The sequence below is a fragment of the Astyanax mexicanus genome, chromosome 16 (assembly GCF_023375975.1).
Source record: "Astyanax mexicanus isolate ESR-SI-001 chromosome 16, AstMex3_surface, whole genome shotgun sequence".
In the NCBI taxonomy this organism is placed as follows: domain Eukaryota; kingdom Metazoa; phylum Chordata; class Actinopteri; order Characiformes; family Acestrorhamphidae; genus Astyanax; species Astyanax mexicanus.
The window spans coordinates 37,457,746-37,478,753 of NC_064423.1; the positions used below are offsets into that span (position 1 = coordinate 37,457,746).

The window sequence follows — 21,008 nt, forward strand, 5'->3', positions numbered from 1 at the left end:
AATATCATGATATTTCTGTGTCACGATATATGGTATACGATATAATATTGCCCACCCCTAATATAAATGTATTAATAGTTTCTATATATTTTATATATAGTACTGAGTATCATGGAAATGTCTTCGAAACATATTGTGATATGCTTTTTTTTTTGCCATATCGCCAATTTATCACTACTAAAGATAAAATAAAAATATTAAAAATATTAAATAAAGCTATGCTGAAAGCTATATGTGATTAAACACCTCCAACCTCGCCTCTATATTAACACAGTTCTCTCTGATAATGTTTTAACAAATCAAATCAAAGCTCTGAGTGAAATAATAATAATACTTCAGTCTGTTCTGGATTAGCAGCTACAACAAGACAAACAGCAGCTGCTAAATAATTCCATCTCCAAAAAGCAGCGCAGGACGATCTTATATCAGCGCAAAAAACGGGGGGAAAAGGAAATGGAGGAGGCCTAGTCAGCAAGATGCTGCATCCACACACACACACACACACACACACTCTCTCTCTCTCTCTGACTTACACCTATTACACAATTGTCTGAGCCAGCTCAGTGTCCAATAAATAAGTGGCCAGAAGAATTGCGGCCTCTTACACATCCACACACACCTTCACACACACACACACACACACACCTTCTATCACACACAGACAAAGGGCCATTTTTTATATTTTTTTCACATGGTGGTGCTCGTTGTCCTCCTCGAGGCTGACCCTGCCACTGCATCACATGGCGTGCTAAGCGTAAAATGCGCTGGAAAAATGACATCTGCAGACGATTTCGGGCCTAAACCATCGTCTCGAAACAAGAAGCAGCTCCGGCACACACACACACACACACATACACACACACACACACACACACACACATACATATATATGTGTATACATATATACACACACACATCCATAGCCTGGAGCCTATACTACACTACTATAACTATACACTAACATAACTGCTCCTCCTGCTGTATTTGTATGAATACATTAAACAAAAAAATCTCAGCAGCTAATAAATATTTTTTTTTCTTTTTATTCTGCATTCATTCCCATTCAATTATTCATTTTCCATTTTCTTATTCTGTTTTTTTTTTTTTAACTTAAAATGTAGATACTCACATCCTATATTATAAATTATAAATTTTCACCACGTGCCAAAACCTACTAAAGCTACTACAAAAAGTGCTCGTTTTTTTTTTTATATATATATTTTTTCTTTATAAATCCCGGGCTCCCCTTTTTAAATATTTATTCGTATTTACGAGCGTCTAAACCGACGCGGGCATTAATTCAGTTTGTTTAAGCCTAAAAAAAAAAGGGGGTGCGACTGTAATTGAGAGCACATTCTCCTTTTCAATAACAACAAGGCAGGAATGTGGGGCATGCCTTATGACAAAGTCTACTGTAGTGTGTCTGGAGGGACTGTTGATTTGCGTATGAAAATTGCGAGCTATTGCATGTGCACTCACACACACTCTTGCATTTATGCACACACACATACACACTTGGTCTACTCAGTACACACACACACACACACACAGATTTCTCCTATTGCCTGCATGCAGAATAGCACTGGATCAGTTACATAATGCCATAATGCCCTAATGCCGTTTCTTCGGTGTTACCGGTAGGGCCGCGGCGTATTGAGTCAAAAACCTAAAACACATGCTGAAAATGGCGACCGTGAGAGAGAAACTACAAGAGAGAGAGAGAGAGAGAGAGATAGTGGGTGAGAGACTATAAGCAGTAGAAAGAAAGAAAGAAAGAGAGAGATAAATAGAGAGAGAGAGAGAGAGAGAGAGAGAGAAGCAGCAGCAGCAGGGCTCAGGTCAAAGTCACAGGCCACAGAGCCCCCACGCATTGTCTGGTGTGCCGGGCGCAGGCAGCGAAAGAAGACCCCGGCCATCGTCATCGTCCATTTTTTATGCATTCTGTCCCTTTGTGATGATAAGCGGCAGCAGCGCCGTGGGCTGGACGCTGGGCTGCTGAGGGTGCACAGCACAGGCCAGTGGGAGGGAGATGGAGACAGGAGACGGAGGACAGAGAAGAGAGGGAGGGAGGGGTTACGCCAGCCGGAGCAGCTGTACGTCACCATAACCTCCACCGCGTCCACCAGACGCCGGCCGCGGTCAGCTCGCCGTCTGTGGTCAGACGTGCGCGTCTCAGGGGTGCATAAAATGTGGATATACATCTGGGATTAGGTTATATGATGTATGTATGAAATATGTATATGTATGTGTATAGCTTCACTAGCATACTATATATAAAACAATATTTAAGCATATAATAATATGTATATACATCCATTATTTATTTTTATTTTATATTTTTATTAACTGAATTTTGCATACATGATCTTTTATTAAGCAAGACATAAGATGTTATATGTAGACGATGTGCTAATAATGCTGGATATTATAATGCGTCTAATAATCTACACACTTGTGTGTATATACACACACACACACTGATATACATACACACACACTGAGATATATATATATATATATACACACTTGTATGTGTTTTGAAGATATGACAGATAAAACACACACGCCAGCTCATAGTATACTCATATACTCGTGTGTATATGTGTATATGTGTGTGTAAGTATATGTGTGTGTGTGTATGTGCGTATATGTGGACGTGTGTGCTCTTTTCTTTTTTGTGGAAAGGAGGAAGTCAAGAATTTCTTTTTTTTTATTGCAACAACAGGAATCCTTGTGCATGTGCATATGTGTGTGTGTGTGTGTGTGTGGTATAAATGTGTGTATATATATATATATATATATATATATATATAACACTGCATATATATATATGCAGTGTTCTGGTTATCCTGGCAAGCGAAGCCTTAAAAAAGGGCCTTAAATTATAACGTACGACTGAAATTCAGCTGTAATATAGATGTACATTACAGCTCGAAGGCGCACACACACACACACACACACACACACACACCTTCCCTATCGTAAATCTAACCTCCACCACAATGATTCGAAGATTGTTAACATGATAACATATTGTGGAACAACAAACCGCAGAGAGCGCTGCCAACTTCCCTCGCAGATGAAGAAGAAGAAGAAGAAGAAAAAAAAAGGTGACGATGACAGTGAGGCAGAAAAACAGAGCGGCAGGGAGGAAGACGGAGCAAGAAAGGGGGGGGAGGACGAGACGAGACGAGAGAGAGAGAGAGAGAGAGAGAAAAAGAGAGAGAGAGAGAGAGAGGGGGCTGTAAGGAAAGTGTGTGCCCAGCTGGCTCACAGCGCCAGGGCCTGCGGTCTGGTCTGTGCTTACACAGGTAGGGCAACACCTGAGTATCTGCGGCCTAAAGAGCACAGCCACCGCCGTGCCCCTCCCCCTTACCCCCGCCTCCCCCCCCCCCCCCCCCCCTCATCGGATGGCCGTTTAATGATGCCACCGACACGTCCGCCATTGTCCTCCCTGCTCGGAGAGGCTGGAAGACTGGAAGAACTGGTCCTGACTGCACGGGCTTGCATATTCAAAACCATCATGTGTAATCGGACCCACTGCTCCTGCTAACCTAATTTACACACACACACACACACACACACACACACACACACACACACACACACACAGCCCTTCAGCAAATGGAGGTGGCGCTACGCTTTCCTCCCCCGGCCCCTCAGCACGACTGGATTAATGGGAAACTCATGACAGAGATTGACTTATCCTCACACACACACACTTATATATATATACACACACACACGGCTCACATACTCGCTGCACACCAGCAACACCTTTCTACACTGTCGAAAAATAGAGAAAAATAGAGAAAAATACAAAATACCTGTGGCCAATATTAGATAGATAGATAGATAGATAGATAGATAGATAGATAGATAGATAGATAGATAGATAGATAGATAGATAGATAGGTAGATAGATAGATAGATAGATAGATAGATAGATAGATAGATAGATAGATAGATAGATAGATAGATAGATAGCACAATAAACACAGCAGTGCAAGGTACTGGCTGATATTGCTTATAAACATGACTAAGAAATGTGCCACAGATGTATTAATATACATATATGCAACAAATATATAGTTCTGTATATTAATACGTATATGTAACAAATATGCATTATGTTTGTAATATATCTCTATATGATATAGTGATATAATTACCAGTATTACATTATTAACAGTATATTACCACTTTATTAACAATTAATAACAGCTTCTTTCAAATCCTCTTTTTATACATCATTAAAGCAATGCACTATATAAAATAAAGTAAAATAAAAAAAAAACATTAAAACAAATCAAAGCAGCAGCACACGTGTGGACGGCCTGCCACTGATATCGGCCCAAAGAGGGCTCTCTCTACCACTGAAGACATGACTGGAGTTTTCCCCGAGGGTGCCAGCCTCCAGAGAGAGAGAGAGAGACAGACAGAGAGAGACAGAGAGAAAGAGAGAGAGAGAGAGGATAGGGAGGGGTGAGTACGGACACACACACACACATATACACACTACACACACACCGTCTCATCTCCCCATGTCCATTCACACACTCAATCATATATAGCTACACTTACACACTCATCCACACACACTCATCCACACACACACACACACACACACACTCACTCACGCCGCTCGGCATGCCGCCTCATCACGGCATCACACGTCGTCTCCGGTCGCACGCCGTGCAAACCCAGTACCAGAACACCAGAACATGAGCACACCTGAACGTCTGGCACCAAACACAATCGCTGCGTTTTTAACGGCGGGTGGAGGTGAGGAACGAGGCTGCAGAAAAGGCCTCAGGTAGACGGGATGAGAAGATGAAAAGGGTAAAAAAAAAAAAAGAAAAAAGAAAAACAAGACAACAGGCACGTCTGACTCCTGACTGCTCAAAGACAAACATCACTCACAGCATCAGGATTTTCATGATTTATGTGATTTATGTGATGACATCATAGAAATGTGATTAATATACAGAGCAGGACGAGCCAAAATGCAAAAACAGTGTGTGTGATGCTAATGCTATTGTTACTGAAAATAGGAAAAAAGTACTGGAATAGGGAATAGTAGTAGTAATAATAGTAGTAAGAGTAGTAGTAGAAGTAGTAGTAGTAAGTAAATAATAATAATAACTATATTAACTAGCTATTTATATTCTATTATTATTTTTTAAGTGATGCACTTTTATGTATATGCAGGTATGATGTATGTAAGATTACTATTAATAATATTATTATTACTATTATTTGCAACAATTACCACACACTGCCTTGCAGGTTAATTAATTTAAAAAAGTCTATAATAATAATAATAATAATAATAATAATAAAATGCAATTCTAGCTCATGCATACTAAGTATGATGCTGATATTAGCTACAGTATGACTGCACATACCTTATGGACCACTGAGCACAAATATAAAACAGCCAGAATGTTTTATTATGACAATAATATACACTATTATAAAACATGTTAATTTAGGTTGTTTTAAAAAAAAAGGTGTATAACGCTTGTGCAAAAATACATAAAAGGCCTTGTCTTAAAGCATATATGTACTAATATTTCTTTCTTCTGCAACATAAACACAAACAATATTAAATAATGAATAATATACACATATACAATCATCCACACACAGCACAGCACACGTATATGCATATATTATGCAGACAGTGGAAAAGGTAGTGCCCTCCACCTGTCAAAGGACCAGTGAAGTGAAGTTAAATCCTGACCTGCAGTGAAACATTTAAACAAAGAAAAAGGAGAGAAACGTGCAAAAAAAAAAGAAAGGAAAGAAAAGCTAAAAAGGAAGTAAAGGGGAAAAAATAATAGCTACCACCCTACCATCATTTTAACGGTTTAGCTTAGCAGAAGAAAGGAGTGAAGAAGAAGAAGAAGAAGAGAGAGAGAAACGAAAGAGGGAGGGGGAGCTAGTGACGCCCTCTCAAACCACAATGCTAACACGGCCACATCTTCTCAGGCTGAGATTTTTTTTACACCCCGCCGTGGGGCTGCTGACGCTCAGGCTTAGACCGCCTAGACGGAATGACAGAGCGGCAGAACGACAGAACGAGAGGACAGATAGAATAGATAGAACAGATAGAACAACATAAGGCATGGGCTTAAACTGACTGTGGATTAGGAACATTCAAATATTCCAGGTGTGTTCTTTTTTTTTTATTGTATGCGCCAAGAATGTCTTTCTATGTCTAAACAGAGTCGCAACAGATATCAAACCCTGGTTTGATAGGTTTAAGAAAGGAGGAGGAGGAGGAGGAAAAGGAGGAAAAGAAGGAGGAGGATTCTGGAGATAAGTGTCGCTGGCTGCCATTGTCCACAAACACAAAGTGTGCACGGTGTGAATATATGAATATATGACTATATGACGAGCAGCATCACGTCCACTGGTGGTTATTTTTTTTTTGTTGTTGCTGTTTTTTTTTTTTTGCATTGGTGAGAGAAGAGTGAGGGAAGGCCAGAAATGGAGCGAGAGAGATAGAGATATACAGATAAAAAGAAAGAGAGAGAACGAAAGCACGTCACCTGTAATATTATGCTATATATCCTTCTGTGTGACGTTTGTAATTACTGCCACCACCATCACCACCACGGTGCAGCCGAGACACAAAAATCCTGACTTATCTGTCCTTCTCCTCCCTCCCTCCCTCCCTTCCTTCCTTCTTCCCTCTCTCTTCTCTTTCTCTCTCTCTCTTTTAAAAAAAAAAGCAAAAAGAAGGAGGAGGCAGTGTGAGTGTGTGAGCACCATTGCCATTGCCCAGCACCATCCACTATGCCATGCCCCCTACGAAAAATGTCAGGAAAAGAAAATGGGAATAAAAAATCGGAATAAACATAATTAAAAAAAAAAAAAGAAAGACAAAGAAATATTGAGACAAATGAAAGAAGAAATAAAAGAAAGAGAAGAGAAGAACAGTACACACTCACACACGTACACACACACACCCCGATAATGTTCCTGCTGCTGTCCAATGTTTTATTATCTTAACCAGATGTGGCATCCCGAAGAACAGCGCCCGCGATTATTCTCTTTCGCTTCCTTCGAATTTGAATGTAAAATTTTGAGTCAAACACAAAAAACACCACAAAATAGAAAAAATATTTTAAATAAAAATTTAACAGTGTAAAAATTAAAACAACAATCACTTGGTGTTATCACCAGGAGGACCAAGCGGACATCCACTGGCGAACTCCTCTACCTGGGACAAGTCGGAATGAAAGGATGAAAAGTCTCGAGATTCATGTTTTTCTGACCTCTTCCCTGATTCTTCGGATATGGCCTGTGGCTGTTTGACCTTTTCTTTCCACTCTCTCCCTCCCTCTCTCTTTCTTTCTTTCTCTCCATGCTCTGCATGCATGCTTTCCTCCAAAAGCTTATAAGTCTCAGCAAAAAAAGAAAGCAAGAACACACACACAAATGCATAACACACAAATTTCTGCTAGACTTTTCCAGAGCATCACAACCAAACACACTTTCCCCAAACTGACCCCAAACTATCTACAGTGCTAGGCTTTGTGTGACCCTACAACACTCACCAGCTCACAACCAGCACACACACAATCCAACACACACACTCAGGCATACACACCCACCCACCAACCCCATCGCTTTCCCCTCGGCTGCTACCACCAGGGCTTCCCCCTTTCCTTTCCTTGGGTTAGTGTTTTTTTTTATCTCTCTTACACTGATTTGGTGACCCCTGCTCCCCTCTTTCTCGCCGTCTGACCCCCAAGCCTCTCGCCCAACCGACCCCCCCCCCACCTCAGCTCGGCTCACCCCCTCCACCCCCAAAAAAAGGAGAAAAAAAACACAGTTTCCTCGCTCTGTGCTTCTCCACCACGGCTGAGAGGGAAATTACCCACGGCTTCCAACTCTGCTCCCCTCCCGTCCAACCGTCCATCCTCCCTTCTGGATCTTCTTCTGGACTACCACCACTACTAAACCTACTACTTCTACTGCTGCTTCTTCCACCAGGTTACCACCATAACCTGCCCTGCACCGTCCACCACCACCACTACCTGCACCATGCACAGTGCAGCACCACCTGGCTCCAAGGAAAACTCAAGCCAAGTCCGTCCTGAGCTTCACACCAATGTCTTTGTCAATGACTTTGCTGATGATGCTTACTGACTCTCACCTTTCTACATATTTTTTTCCTTTCCACCACCTTTATCCTTTATCCATGCTTTTACTTATTTATTTTCAACCCATAATAACCCATCTCATAATTCAAATCGCCATCAACACCACACCTTTACTTACTAAAATCTAAAACATTTTAATTTATAGGATTTAAAAAAAAATTATAAGTTTGTACAACAACTTAAACGTCTCTATAAACAGAAGACTCATTGTCCTCTCTTTATTCACACTGACTTTTGATGAGACATGATGGGAGAGTCTCGTAAATGAGAACGTCAAATTCTGGTCAAAAAATGTAAAAATACAAAAAAATAAATAAAATCGTTCGTATTTATACCTCTGGTTTGATTGAACTGCATTGATTTATGTCTATATAGCACACGCAGATCATTTTCCATAATCAACAGAAACCGCTAAAAAAGAAAGTGAGTGAGTAATTATCAGCGGCTCGCTCCGAAGTTCTTCCCCCGCCCAGAGTGCGTGGGGACCGGCTACAGCACGGAGGAGAGCCGGGGCACTCTCTCTGGCTTTATAGCCTACTAGCCAACCCAACACCCTCTCTCACACACTCATCTCTCTCTCTCCCTCTCTCTTTCTCTTTCCCTATCCCACACACACATATACACCTACATAGACACACACACTCATACACACACACGATCGATTTGTATGTGACTCCGTCTGGGAATCAGCAGAAAAAAAATCTAAATCGACTTAAACAAGGCTCGGGAAAAAAAGAGCAAAACTGGAGTGAAAAATAGGGAAAAAGAGAAAAAGCAAAGCAAAGACGAGCCGAGCCGAGTGACAGCGGGCGACAAAAAGTAGCCAGAGAGGAAACTGAAATAAATGCAAAGCAGGGCGGAGGGAGACAGACCTACTGCCGCTGAAAAGGCGGCTGGAAAGTAGGATAAAGATGGAAAAGATGTGGGCGAATGAAAGAATGAGGGAAGGAGGTTCGGTGGTGAAAAACACGGGGAGACAGGGGAGAACGGACCGGAGGAGAAGGGGACGGAGAACTGCGGGTTTCTGCCGCGGAGAAAACCAGACACCAGACCAGGTCTACCCTACGCTTCCCCGGCAGCGGTCGCAGCCGGAGCCCGAAGCCGGACTACAGCGCTTCTCTCCCGGCTACGAGCGCTGGCGGCGCCCGCTGGTCCTGGGAGAGCTCCGCGGACGGGAGGAGCCGCTTGCTTCCCCGCGACCGAGAGCTCCGAGCGCGGGTGAACTCCCAGCCAGCCAGCCTGCCTTCCTGCACACCAACCAGCCAGCCAGGCAGCAACACTGCCATACCCTTATCCCTTCCTTCTAAGCAACGCGATCGCCTCGGAAGGCATAAATGTATTTGATGTGTTTGAGAAAAGCCATTTTTGCGGTCACCAACTATAACTGTTCGGAAAACAGGAATCGCTCGCTGTCTTTCTTTCTGCCCCCCTTTTCTTCTCTTCCACTGGCGAGAAGAACGAGGACGAGCCCAGATGTAAACACAGGTAACGATACGAGTAGAAAAGCAGTGAATAAAAAGCCAAGTTGCATGAAAATAAGTCGCTATCTGCTCTGCTACACATTTGTTGCAGTTTCCGACACTCGTCCGCCTGAAACAAGGCGGCGGGTGGAATAAAGGGGGCGAAAAAGCCTTTCGCCAGCTATTGAAAGTAGGAAAGCGGCGTAGCCTCGCCGTAAAGCTCGAAAAAGAGAGCGGAGAGAGGAGAGGGAGAGGGAGAGAGAGAGAAAGCAAAGTTGAAACTTACAATTTTTCGCTGCCGCTTTGAGATCCTCGCTTTTTAATCCAGTATCGAGACGGTTTGGCTAAAGATCCCATCAAGGCAGATCCCTTTTCGGTCAGTTTGCGTTTAGGACGGTAAAAGAAAGATCATTGTTGTTGCGGAGAGTAAAAGGAGAGAGAGAGAAGAGAGAGAGGGGGAGAAAAAAAAACACACACACACACCCGAAGTATTAGTCGTTAAAGGCGATATAAAAAATAATTTGGATGCAAAGCGGGCGATGCGTCTCGTGTTAGAGGGAGAGAGGAAGAGGTGAAAGTGAGATCTGATGATTGAAAAGGGAAAAAAAACTCTTTGGATCTTTATTCCTGCTAATTAGTTTCCTGCAAAAAAAAATGGCTGTGATTAATTCAGTGCGCATGTGCTTCATTACACAGGCACGACGGGAAGGGCTAATTAGCCACCTTCTGGATCAATAAGATTCAGCAAAGGAGAGAGAGGGAGGGAGGGAGAGGAGAGAGAGGGAGAGAGGGAGGGAGGGATGGATGGATGGACGGAGGAGGAAGAAGAAGAAGGGAGAACGAGGAAAGTAATGATCAGGAATTTAAAATATGGAATTAAGCGGCGCGAGGTTAGAGAAGAAGAAGAAGAGTTTGATTGAGAAAGAAAAAAGCGGAGAAAGTCCGCCGCGCGAGAAAAAGAAAAGGAAAACACGCTCCGAGCAGTCGCGAGGACGCTGTTTTCTACATACTTCTCTCTTTTTCTCCGTTTCTCTCACTTTTGCTTTTCTTCTTTTTCCTTAGAAATAAGGCGTGTGTTTATTAAAGAGCCGCGCGTGTTTTTTAATGAATATCTAAAAATCTACTAGAGACTGTCTGTCAGAGCTTCGATCGTTTCCCAAACACTTTCTTCCCTAACTTTATCAACCGACAACGTGCGTGTATGCGAACGTATAGGATATTGTATAATGTTATTATGTATAGATAACGTTTAGAGTGTGTGTGAGAGTTCGGAAGTTTGAGTTTCGGAAGTCCAAGATCGCTTTTTACACTTTTACACACTTTGTATACACACCTAACCTAAGCGACTATCTTAAATACTCTTAATAAACAACGTAAACGTGTGACAGAAAGTAAATACCGTAATCAAAGTGAATAAACTAAACAAATCAGCGAGTTTTTGTGGTTGTAGTATTTTTTTAAAGCGCGTGCACTCGGTTCTCACTTATACGATCGAGCAGCGAGTGCGGGTCTTTAGCTCGGTTTTGAAAACCCAATAACCGGACCTACATAAAAACACCGTGTTCAGTCTGGGTGTACTGATCTCTCACTTTCGTGAGGTAGAAACCCCAACAGCCTAGCCTGTACTCCATCCAGAAGCAGCCCGAGTTCACGGGCACTTTGGAGAAGTGAAGGTTTTTAGAGTTTTCTTTTATTTTTAACAGCGCGCGGAGTTGAATGTGAAAGTGTAAAAGTGTTAAACTATAGAAATGGAGATGGAAAAGGAGATATTCATTCAGCTCTGGCACTTTTTTAGACGCCGAAAGCTTAACGACAGCAGGGGAAGATTTGTACAGCTGTGTAAAGAGAACATGAAGCGTGACAGGCGTGGAGCTGCTCACATTTCTCCAATTCTCGCTCTACTCTTTTAATCAAGCTTGTTTAAATAAAATAAAGCGTGTTTTTATCCAGCTTTTGGCACGATTCTATTCTATTTTACACTGTTTTGCACGTCTCGTGCATGAACTTGAACTCTAAGCTTGCACGGGTGCATGAGATAGCCTGCACATTACCCTTTATTCAACACTAATACACTGAATAAAGATATTTTTTACGGTCATGCGAGATCGCAGAACTGATAGGCTACGTTTTTGACGTAAAGTCAAACCTGGTTAAATTCTTTAAAGCATTTACATGTTCTAACAAGCAAGTGTAGAGAGATGATCTGACAGAGCAGATGATAAGACAGAAATTTTAACCTTATTACAATAATAAAAAATAAAAAAACATACGAACAACTCTAAAGAATACCAAAGAAAAGCACCAGCTAGGTTTGTAGGTTTCAAGGTACCAATAGCCTAAATCCATACTTGAACTAAACTTGTTCAAACAAACACCAGGAGATACGTGTGATATCTTTATTTTCCTTCAATTCGGAAAACGCTTAAGGATTTAGACGTAAATGCATTTGTTCATTTATAAGTATTTTTATTTAACTAATTTTAGGAAAAAATACGTTGTAGCCCAAAATGCAAACGCACACAATCACACACACACATTACACATATATACACACACACAGAGATAAACCTTCACGAACATCAGCGAATAGTGTTACAAAAGAGGACAAGAAGAATAGTTCAGAAGAGTGTGTTCTGAAATCTGAAATCTAAAGGCTTGCACGTGCTAAAACAAAAATCTCCTTTAAATATGTTTCTAAGTCTTGTTTAGAAGCTATGTTTTAGCATGAATTTCATCTTTCATATTTTATTGCAAGCCAAATAAATGCACTAGAGCAGTTTGAGGAGTAGATCATCATGTTGACTTCCGTGTAGATTTAAAGTTTAGATCAAACCAGAGAAAATAAAAGCACAGCATTAATCAATTGTAATATTTTTTGTTTATTTATTTTTTATTTTTTGCCGGACACTGAAAGACTAATCGATATACTGCAGTAAGAAGTAAGTTTAGGAGCATCTATCTATCTGTAGGACCGAATGATGGGAGGTCTTCTCCTCCACAGGTTCCGCTCGAGCCTCAACATCTCGTTTCATCGTCTCCTGCTCTTGATGGTCACTTAAAGCGCCTTCTTTACTGAAACCAAAGCGTGCGTCCAGGGCCCCGGACCCCGGAGCCCTTTGTCATGATAATACCATTGTGGATTCACTTAAAAAAGCACAGTTCCTCTCCCCTCAATATGCACACTTTGCCTGCCTGCTAACAGCTCCAAGGCGCCCTAATCCCCCCAAACACAGCTAACCGGCTTACCTCCGCTCATTACATAACGCTTACTGGAAAAGAAAGTAATATCAAATAAATTCTATAATTTCTTTCTCTCATTAGCACAGCGAGAATGCACATGTATGTCCACATATCCATGTTGATATACTGTATACTGTTATATAAATATATATAGACTTCTGCATGAATGTTGAATGTTGTTAAGCGTTGAGTTTTTACTTTTGTTTTATGCAAGTGAATTCCATTTTATGCATGTAATTGCATTGATGCCACAAAAACTAAAACAAATAAAAAATAATAAATAAATCAGTGCATGTGTTGTTTTATGTTTATTTGTGTTTGTTTGTGCATCGTTTTATTTTATATTTATAAAGAAATTTACAACCACAACTTAAATGCTGCTGCATTGCATGGCTACGAACAAAAGCATTGAATCTCAATGTTTGTCAAAAGTCAAATGACATCTACGAAAAGTCAATACATAATGCATACACATTTCATGGTGTGTTGTGTATTTTGTGTATTTTTTTATTTATTTGATAATATTATTTTTAGTAATAATAATATAACGTATATAATTATAATTTGTATAGTGTGTTTTTGAAATATATACATATATTTTTTGTTTAAAAAAATTTGTCCATCCATCTTCGTTTGGTTCCTGCCATGGAATGAATGGACAGCAGTCCAGCAGTCTCGTATTGCAAAAAAAAAAAAAATAACACACAAAGAATACAACCTCCATTAAAAAAAAAATCTCCATATGCATGATGGACTTCTCTCCAGACATGCACGTGCTCGGCTATGGTCAACCAAAAAAAAGCAGAGAAGGATAAAGAATGGCTAGGATAGGGTAGGGGGGGTGGTTTTAGTGGTTTTAGGGGATGTTTGGGGGGTGGGGGTGCAGAGAGGCATAATGCATGCAAACAATGACAATATGCAACACAGCAGCACCCTGACCCCGCAAAAGAGTCGCCTTGAGAGTGGCTTGAAAGTGGCACGAGCTCGCGTGTGCGTGTGTGATTACAACAATGCATGCACAGTTTTTATTGTATTGTGCTACAGCACCATAGTCGACGTAGCATCGGTCGCGCGTTTTGGTTCAATGTTTGCGCAAAATAATAGACTTTACATACATTAGCACGTGCCATCTGTCACGCGCGAGCGTTAGGACCGGTAAAGGCGAGGAGAGGAGATGTTAAAAAAAAGGAAAGACAAAAAAGAAGAAAGGGAATAAAAGAAAGAGAGGGAAAAGGTGGAGTGACGGACGGTAACCGTGCGAGGCGCACGGAGATGCGCTCTGATTGAGGCCGGGGAGAGAGAGAGGCAGGTGGGGGGGAAACACTGGGACGCGCGCGCGCTGATCAGCCATGTGCCGGTCTCCTGGGAAAACGCAGGGGTGGGAGAGAGAGATTGTAAAAATGAATGGAGAGAAAATAGAGTGAGAGAGAGGATAGGAGGCCGGGGAGATAATAAAGAGAGGCCGGGGAGCTCGCGGAGGCTTTCTGAGGTGGAGAAGTGAAGAGGTATTGGAGCTATCCGTGCTAACCGATGGTAGAAATACCGACCTTACCGTGGCCCAATGTAGAGCTCTGGAAGCGTGAAGGCTATATGCTAGGCTACTGATAGCCTTGTATGAGCGCGTGGAAGCTAAAGGCCCAGGTAGTAGTGTATCACGTATACACACCTGCACAAATAAGAGAAAGATGAAAAGTGAAAAGTGAAAATAGCCGATTCTTTGCGGTTATAATGTGATTTTTAAATACTGAAAAAATAATTCTTTAATCATTTTTATTCTATGTCCTAGCAAAGACATTTACGTTTAGATAACGTTCTTGTTTTGGTGCCCACAACGTTGTCAAAACTATTTTATATTTTTCTAAAATATACTATGCCTTCTAGCTACATGATGGAAAAAGGAAGGCTCATGACCAAAAGCCAATGCCAGCAATGATCACAGATACATCTTTCAGAACGTTGTAGTAACGTTTTAAGACGGCAGAAAATGTTGGAACAATGTCCAAATGAACCTTTTTTATTACACTGAAGCAATGGTTTCTTGTTTGCTGTAGCCTATACCCAGCAAACATGGTGAGGTTGTGATCGGTCACGTTTTGCCAACACATTGCAATGTATGTCTTCTATTTGTAGAATATGTATAAACAAACACGATTTGAATTGTGAAAAGTTGTTAAAACGTAATGTAACGTAAGAATGAGATTGTAATAATGTTGTGACAACGTTTTAGAAAAATCAAAAACAACACAACATTTTTACAACATTGTAATTATAGTGTGCAAGAGAGTAGACAGCGTTATGACATGGCTGTTTGTTTGCTTATATTTATATTTTGTATAATTTGTATAGTATATATTTCAAATTTGGCACTCGTAGCTTTATTAAATAGTTCCTTTCTACTGCTGTCTGTTTTTACATGTATTCATCCATCTATCGTCCTGACTCTCTAAGCTAGCCTTAAAAGCTGGCGTGCTCCACAAACCAACAGACCGAACCAGCACTTTGGATCACTACATGGTCAATAAAAAATCTGAAATATGGAAATATAAGTTGGATCTGTAAAGCTTTAGCAGTGCATGTTACATGCAAAAAAACAAAAAATAATAAAAATCCCATACTAGTCTGACAAGCTCGTATGGTTCAAATCACATCCACTCCTTCACTTTGGAGTTATACCAGCCATATCAGCATGGACCACTTTATTTATTTTTTTCTTAGATTTTAAGTCACAAGGAGAAGGAGAATCACTATGGGACAAAAATAGTGAATAATTTCTGTTAGATATATTCTGAATTTCAGACTGATCATTCATTCACTAAGGAAGTCTTGAGTGCATCTTTTTTACGTGTTGATTTTTAAGAAAATGTGTTTATTTATTTGTATTTTCTATTTGATTTATCAGAAAGAAAGAAAAAACAACCGCTTTATTAGGGTGATGTGGGATCACGGATTTTTGTGTTGTCGGAACCAATGCTCTTTCTAACCTCATGCAGCGCGCGTGCCATTCTTGAATAATAAAGCCCCAAAAGCTCGCGGTGAGGAAATGAGAGCGGGTGAAACGCGTTTTCAAGATAAAAAGCAGCTGTCTGCCAACAGTGCCCAAACTTTATTAAAGCGACTATAGCATTTAGGTCGAAGGATTTGGATTTGGGGGACTGGGGTGGGGTGGATCCGGGGTGAGGGGTGGGTTGTGTTAATATAGAAAAAAACGCAGGATGGTCCACGTTGGTCTACAGTGTCTTTAAAAGATGTTGTTTTGTTTTTATTTTAGCGTATATTGATTTTATTGCCAGATTTTAAGATTTTATTTTTACTGCGTCTGAATTTATACAACATCTGCAAGTTTTAGAGTCTTTGACATAATTTGCATATTTGCATATCATATATATGACCGGATAAACCAGGCATAAGTTGCTGGTTAAGTAGCTCCAGCCTAATGGGCAACAGTTGGAGCCGCAGTTAAGTAGGAGGCAGGCGGCGGGGCAGGACTGTCCGGCCGTGGGCCCGACCGCTGGGGCCGGCCGGGGCAGGACGGGTTCCCAGGTGCAATGGCAGCGCCCTCTTATGTTCACTCCGGCCAAGGGCTGCTCCCTGCCCCGGGGGGCTACCTCTCTCCATCCCATCACGCCTCTACCCCTCAACAGCAGCCCCAAACAGACCGGCAGAAATTCAAGCCTTTTTAGTCTTCATTCCTAAAAAAAAACGAATTCAACCAAAAGAAAGTGCACGAGCTTAACCACTGCTTTATCACTTTCAGGTCAACGCGCACCAACCGACTGGTCTAAAGACAGTGAACAAATATCCTAAATATTCTAAAGACAGCATAAAAATATTAATAAATAATTCTCTAGAGTAGACACATCTGAGTGGACATCTCTGACCTGTCGAGCTGATTTAGAAAATCGTGGAGTTCCAAAGCTGCAGCAGCTTTTCTCCAAATCTGATTCTGCATTTAGTCGATTTACAATATGAAATTTTGGAGCCTATACATGTCTTGTCGTGCCAAAAAAAAAAAAAAAGTCATATCATATAAACGGACTTTAAAGGAGACCACAGTCTCGTGGCTACTGCCACCGAAAAAATAATAATAAACAAATATATAGAAATATAATACAGAGTAAATATGTGTCTCGATACATGAAAAAGGTGGTGGCTGTAAATATGGACAAATCAAACCAATAAGCACTGTACTTTGTTAACAATCACGAATTAATTTGGAATATTTCGTCTCATTCACATACGAATCCCAACAAATAATAATAACAATTAAGAAGAAGAATCAAAGAAATAGACTGAATTTTATTCTAATTTTGTATTTTGTGATATGTTTAAGGGATAAAGAGAGGAATACATGAAAAAAGAGCTCGTGCTGGTGTTCGTGCTGAATGGTGGGGTTGTAGAAAATCTGAGCGTTTTTTATGTAAGGCTTATGAAAGAAAAATCTGCCCAACAAACCAAATCAACATATTTTCCAAATGTCTATTAATATTTAATTCACGCCTTTTTAAACACCTGCATTTGTTCAATGCACCGGTATGTGTGAAATGTGATGCCACAGAAACTCTCTGTATTTATGATGCTCGTGTAGATTCGGTGTAGAAGGAAAGGTGCTGATTAACACTGGTTTAAAATGATTTACCTGTTTTTTTACACAGACCTTTGTGATGTTCGATGTTAGAAGATACTGTGTGGTGAATTAATACTTGTAAATGTGTTGATCGTCGTTTTAACGTATTATGTAAATGACCTCAAAACGCAATATTACGCAAGATTACAAACAGCAATGTTGTCAAATGTGTTTTATTTTATTTTAAGACCAAAATAAACTATTTTTAATGTCCAGTGTTTGCTGATTATACTTACTATACTTGCTGATTATGATAAGATGTTTTCTTTATCATTGCTATCTCATGTTTGATATGTATTTTTAATTTTATTTTTATTTCTTTACAAAACGTTTCGTGATGTTTGCATGTTTTCTTCAATTAATAAAAGGATTGTTCGTGACGAACTCGCTTTGTTTTTGTTGACTCGCTAATGAACTTCATTAATTAGTTTTATTTTAATTAAGTTTTTTGTTGAAAAAACAAAAAAAACACGTTCTTTTCAAAATGAGTGTGTGACTGATCTCGCACGTTTCCTTAAAGCAACATCATTTTAACATTTTAATCAAATACATTTTAATTTGCATTCATTTTTTTGAATAATTAATCCGCCAATAATAAACCCTAACGAGGAGAAGTTTGTTTCAAACTATGCTCATTACGCACACTTTTTACAGCGTTAATTAATTATGCAAATTATAAAGTTTATATTCCGTTTACAGTATAGGTGTTGTTAATGACGCATGTGAAATTAAAACGGCTTTTTAGTGATGATTTTATTTATAAATATTTGATTTATTCGAAACGATTCTAGTCCGAAAAAAGGATGAAAAAAATCTAACGGATGGACATAGAATATGAAAGAAAAATGCTAGACGTTCAAAGGGCGGCCTGGAGGACTATAAAAATGGAGAATAAAATATTATTGATGCAATTATTTGATATAATTTACAAAACTCCATGATTACATTTGCTTTATGATTAATTTAATTTATCATTTATACACGTTACACATTTATATATTTATACATTTTGCTGTTGCTGTTTTGTATGAGTGTGTGAGACCAGATCAGACCATTTAAAACAAAACGATGTAAAACGATTGACGAATGATGTTTGATGTTTGTTTGATGGTGTATAGACACAGTCAGCACGCGCCTGCAATGCTGTCACTTCATTCAGTGTGTGTGTGTGTATGTATGACCTCGCTGCACAGTGCACGTGAGCCTCTGGCTCTGTGCGTTATTGTCATGTCATTGAGCTCTATGGCTGCTTTATGAACGCTCTTAAAACACACCGCGCACATTTCCAAAGCGCGAGCCAGCCAAACGCAGCGCGCGCAGCAGCTGGAGAGATGAGGGGGAACCAGAGAGCAGCCTGGAGCGAGCCTTAGTCCAGAGCGCGCGGCAATGTCGCTGTCTGCGTGTGTGTACGAGTGTGTACGAGTGTGTGTGTGCGCGCGCGCTCTCTCTCTCTGGTCAGGTAAGAAAATACACGAAACACGCAAAAACACGCGAAAACACGCAAAAACACGTAAAAGAGGCGCAGTCTAGCCTCCCGCGAGCGCAGCGCTGAAATAAAGGCGCACACAGTGGCACCGGCGCGCGCTCTGAGCCACCCAAGCGCGCGCTGAAAGGCGCGTTCAGGATAAGGCAGCAGAAGAAGCCGGAGCTACCACACCCACTGATGCAGAATACAGACACACACACACACACACACACACATATACAAACACACACACACACACACACACACACACACACACACACACACTCTGTTTAGAGGGCCTGAAAGCATGCACACACACACATTCACACAAGCACAAATATATGTATAGAAATATGCCAATAAACCCCAATAATTCAATATACATCCGTAAACATATACACAATATAGGCTACACAACATCACAAACGATGCAGTGGAATATTGTGAAATATATAATACAAAAATAAAACAAAAAATTTAATAAAATAAACATACACACACTATAAATATGCAATATATCTATATGCAATATATGCAATAATCTATATGCCCATATGCAAACTATATATAGGTTAAAATGCATTTGATTCTGCTCTTATTGTTAATTGTAAAAAAAAAGTATAATAGTAAAAAAATGCAAAACAAGAAAGGAGCAAAAAAAAAAAACAAAAACAACTCTTAATATGTCTTAATATGGAGCTCCTTAAGATATTGATATTATTATCATTAATGATCAATTAATGATACTTATTAATTAATATTAAACAGTCACGTATTAGATGTTATAACAATTAATAAGTAATGCTATGATTAACAATTAATTATGTTGGTAATTACGTTTTTTTAAAACAAATATTTCAGTTAAAACTACAATTTACATATAAATGTTCGTTAATTGGATTCTAATTAATTAATCAAGGGATCAACATCTGTAATTAAGCAGATTCTTAAGCAGCATTTGCAAACATTGCGAACACATACTCGTAAAGCATTTGTAATTTCAACAAATCAGCAAATAATTACTAATTAATTTAACTAAACTTAAATATTTAAACACAATATGAATACTTTAAGCTTTGATTATTATTACTACACAAATCAGCATGTAGTTATAATGTAATGCACTATTTTGATCCTAATATTAAAATTTAACATGTATATTTAAATGAAAAGACAGAAATGTGAGGCAAAATTCTGTTTTTTGTTTGTTTTGCAGGAGCATTTACTGTGCACTGTGTACTGGTTTCAGAAATGAAAACAAATTAATCAAATATAATACAATTATATTTAATATTATATTTTATAATAATATAATTTTAAAGCCTAATTATTGACCAATTATTGATCACGATTTCTGTGATTATACAGTATGATGATGATGACAATGATGATGATAACATAATAACTAGTACCTTGTTATAGACATTAATAATAATATTAATAACTCTATAATAACTCTGTAATATTAAAAGGTGGATGCTAATGATTTGTGGACACTCTGTGGACACTCTAGACACATTGTGGACACTCTGGACACACCGTGGACACTCTGTGGACAGTGTAAAGCAGGCTGCTGTGTCACTCGCCGGCCGGCACTGTGCTGGATGGAGATCTGCGACCCTTTATAGCATTATTATTATTATTATTATTATTATAACCAGGCAGCAGAAATCACAGGTTGCCACTGCTGCCACATCCAGCCTTTTCCCACACTGACCGGCTGCCGTGGCCGTCCCCGAGCCCTGGTTCTGCACCGAGCGCCTCGGCGCGGGGTGACGCGGCTGTGGCGTAATTGCCGGGGACTGGGGCGGCTGGAGCCGAGTTACGCGACGCTTAACCTTGACCTCTGGGGCTCCAAAGCAGGTGGGCTGCAGTAGAGGGGTGTAGAAGGGGAACAGGGACGGGGGAGGGGGGTCTGAGAGTGCGCCGGCCCCCTGGCATGTGGTCCACGGCCCTGCGGAGGCCGGAAGAGGCTGGTCCGAGGCCTGGTGTGCCCATAAAAGCAGACCATTAGAGAGGCCGCTGCCCGGCTGAAGTGTGAG

General features: G+C 40.2%; 1 protein-coding gene across 5 annotated transcripts in view; it reads right to left on the reverse strand.

The window, feature by feature from the left end:
• The window catches only part of zfhx3b (zinc finger homeobox 3b), a 547,203-nt gene that overhangs the window by 269,165 nt on the left and 257,030 nt on the right, over positions 1-21,008 (reverse strand). For 2 of the 5 annotated variants that reach the window (XM_007256389.4, XM_022670082.2), the window contains exon 1: positions 9,924-10,599. The exons of the other annotated variants lie outside the window; for them this stretch is intronic. The gene's annotated coding sequence lies outside the window, so the exon portion shown is untranslated. Of the gene's footprint in view, positions 1-9,923; positions 10,600-21,008 lie in introns of those variants that run through there. 5 annotated transcript variants of the gene reach the window in all.